Source organism: Musca domestica, unplaced genomic scaffold (genome assembly GCF_030504385.1).
Source record: "Musca domestica strain aabys unplaced genomic scaffold, Musca_domestica.polishedcontigs.V.1.1 1, whole genome shotgun sequence".
Lineage (NCBI taxonomy): Eukaryota > Metazoa > Arthropoda > Insecta > Diptera > Muscidae > Musca > Musca domestica.
The window spans coordinates 38,626,556-38,630,436 of record NW_026712114.1 but is presented as its reverse complement, the minus strand read 5'-3'; positions in this window follow the sequence as shown (position 1 = coordinate 38,630,436).

Here is a 3,881-nt window from a genome sequence, read left to right as displayed (position 1 = left end):
TCTTCTAAATAGTGGGGGTAGAAAAGGTTCGGTCCGGCTGAACTTAGCTGCTTTTTTACTTTTTCGGCATACATTTTCGATTAACCCCCGATATTCGATATTTTGATGATTTTAGCCACATTTTTTAAAGGAATTTTCTAAAAATCCACACACGGTTATTCCTCCGGTATAGTTTCAAAATTATTGGTAAGTAGAAAGTTCTACTTTTTTATTTCAGATTCGTAAGAGAATAGAACCCCATTTCCACGATATTAGTACAGGCTTTGACAAACGCCAATTTTAGACTTTTCAATCTAATTTTCAGAAGAATTTAAACTAGATTTTCTTAAACTTAAACTTAGATTTTCTTCATAGTCCCACTTCTTAGAAAATATTGCCACTTTACTGTGAGCTATCTTAAAGTGCTTAAACAAATATTTCGATCCTTAATATAGCCGACATTTATTGCATAGATTCTTTTATGGAATTTCTCTTATTGTACAAAGAAAATTAGAATAAATATATAGTTATACAAAAAGAGCATAGTTAACACTTTAGGACTGTTTAAAAAAAAAGTATATAGTTTTGTAAATAACGAACTTAATCGTTTAGTGTAAAACATATCACTAAATTACTTTTGTAAAATAATAAACATAAATAAAATACATAAATTACCCACTCTTAAATTCTTTGGTTTATTGCAAATGTAAAATTTCCAATCCCTCTCCACTCACAAATTATGACTCCCATTTGTTATTGTTTGTTTTAGTAATTATTATCATAATATTGAACATTTATAAATATAGTATATGAATAATTACTACATCATTGCCTTGTTGATATCATAATTATAATTATAATTATAAATACAATTAACATTTAATATTTAATTAGCTAATAAATTAACTTAATATAGAACACCGACAACAAACCAACAAAACTAGTCAAATAACTGAATAAATGAATTATGTATTTAGAAATATTTATTTAAAACAATAAAACTAAATAAGTTCGTGTTTTTACACATAAATTAAATTTTCAAATAAATAAAAGTAAAAAAAAAACATAATTAGAAGTATTTAAATAAACAAAAATGAAGAAGAATCATCTAAAATTATAACTAACGACGACCAAGCAACTTTACCACTACTATTATTATGATTATTACTCCTATTATTATGGTTATTATTACAAACAAAAAAGATAGTTATATCAAATGAAAAAAAGAAAAAAACCGAAAAAAAGATAAGGGAAGGAAATCCCTACAAAAAATGCCAACCATTTCATTAAAAAAATAATTATCAATCACCATAGCTCTAAGTGTAATATAGACCACACGACACAGTCAGTACACATTCAATGAAATCCCGGGATGAGTGTGTGAAGATTTATTGACCTAAGTAATATTTTAAATTAATTAAGCAAATGTGATACCCTACAATATGTCCAAATCCATTTTGGAAGATTTCGCTTTTGAAATTATGTCACGGAGCACTGCCCAGATATTACCATTTTGACCAGGGATATTTTCCCAATATTTACGCACTTCGTCGTGCTCTCAGTTGTTGTGAGCCATTTTACAGCTTAATATAATCCAATAGTCATCCAAAATGCTAGAATTCTTCCCTTTCATTAACTCTCTTCCCAGGCGTGTCGATTGGCTTCAATTGTGTGATCAGTTAAATTTTTCTGTTTCTGGTTCATTTGAACCCCTAAATCATTTGAACCGATCATCTCCAAATGCAAGAGGCACCTCTGTATCTCTTAATTTAGACTCATCTATATGATTTTCTTGTCTACGATATTTGGCTATACTCGTCAACGGAATCAGCATAAAAAGACAGAAGTTCGTCTTTTGCGTATTTGCCTGTAAGTTATTTTCAGCGTTTCGGTAGAATGGAAATGTTGGTATTTTTCACACAAAGGTAGCGGTCCATTCTACCTGCTGCCTTAAACTCTGACTTCATGCGAGAGTTCATTTCCTTTGGTTTGCTGCAAAATCAGAAACATTTTTAGTTGTTGGTCCATTTCGACCCTTAAATATATTGCAGACATCTTTGAAAACAATAGGTCTAGCACTTCTGAGCCTAACCCATCCCTTGTGAAAATTTTCGCGATAATAATTCCAACCTGTGCTGTAAGGTGAAACAATATTACAAAATATACACTTAAAATTTAAAAAATCACAAAATACTACAAAATCTATATTAACATCATTATTGGCATATTTTTCTGCGTTTTTTTTTTTAGATTTTATACGTTTATGTCAAGAGGGCATTCTGAATTGACAAAATTTGTCAAAATCGGTCCAGCCATTCTTGAGATATAAGCATTCTAACTAACACCCCCTTTCTTTGTATATACACATTGTATATATTTCGCTATATATATCTCATATATTTACTATCGGCATCTACGTAACGGTCAGAATTGACCTGTTCGTCTGTTTGTGATTTCGTCGGGATTAAAAATATTCGCGGTTTAATAGAAAATTTGACTTTTATTTAACACAGATATTGGGGCCTATTTCACCCACTAAATATTACCCGATGGCCATGAAAATTGGAAGGCTTCTGCCCAGCCCTAAGCTCTATCCCCATGCTAACTTCCGCTTTGATTGGTCTATAATTGCGACCTGTAAAGCAACTGCAAAATCAAGATTTTTTTCAGTTTTTGGTTCATTTCTACCCCTAAATATTAAGGAATCATCTCCAACAGAAATAGGGTTATATTCTGACTCTAGCCCCACCTCCATTCTAAATTTCGTGAAGATCGGGTCATAATTGCCACCTATAGAGTATATATTTGGCTATATATATCCGATATATTAACTTTGGGCATCTACATAACGGTTAAAATTGACCGGTTCGTCTATTTGTGATTTCGCCGGGATTAAAATATTCGCGGTTTAATGGAAAACTTGACTTTTATTTAATACAAATGTTATGGTATATTTTACCCACTAAATATTACCCGATATCCATCAAAATTGGAAGGCGTCTGCCCTGCCCCAAGATCTAGCCCCATGCTAACTTCCCATTGGAAGTGACAAGGTTCTTCCCTTACGTCAGCATAATCATATGATTTCGTTGCAGTACCCGATTGGGTGTTACCGTGGGATTCGTCCTTACCATTATATGCTGGACAGAACTTCCCCATCTGGGTGTGTAAGCAAGTACCAGCGTGATCTAGAGAGATATAAGATATAGCCTCGAGATCAGGAAGCCTATCAAGCGAGTCTGAATAACATTCATACTGATGCAGTCGCTGATGTAGTTAAGCATTACAGTATGAATGCCAACCTCGAAGGACACCCCCTGAGAGAATATCGGTTGACTAAGAAAAGCAGAGTAGTTTTGGCACATCTACGTTCAGGATGATGCAGATAATCATGTTTTTATTTTAGATTATTTAATTTTTCCGTCTAAGAGTAAAAGCTCATTTCCGTTGGTTTTCAAGGTGCTGTGTCGGTGCCGATTATGTCCGATTTGTTTTTGGTCATAATCCCCATAATAATGTGGTGATTATGTCACCTTCCAAAACGGAAGAATGACCGTTTTCTGCGTGGACTATTTACAAAAATAATTAATTGTAGAATTCTTTGAATCGAGGTAGCAAGTGAGGAACATACTCAAAGGAGAAATCTCAAGCCCCAGCTACTTGCAAAAATTATGAAATTTAGGTCCAGGACATACACAGAGGGAAAAAACTTAATCGGGGAGAAAATCTCAATCGCAGGACATACCCAGAGGAGAAAATCTCAATTGCACACCCAATCGTTGTCCGTAACTTTCTTGGGCTTATGACCGAACCCCCATAATGAAATGGGGATTATGTCCAAGAAATAAAAAATGGCCATAAACCCAGAAAGTAACTACATAACCCCCATAATAATGGATATG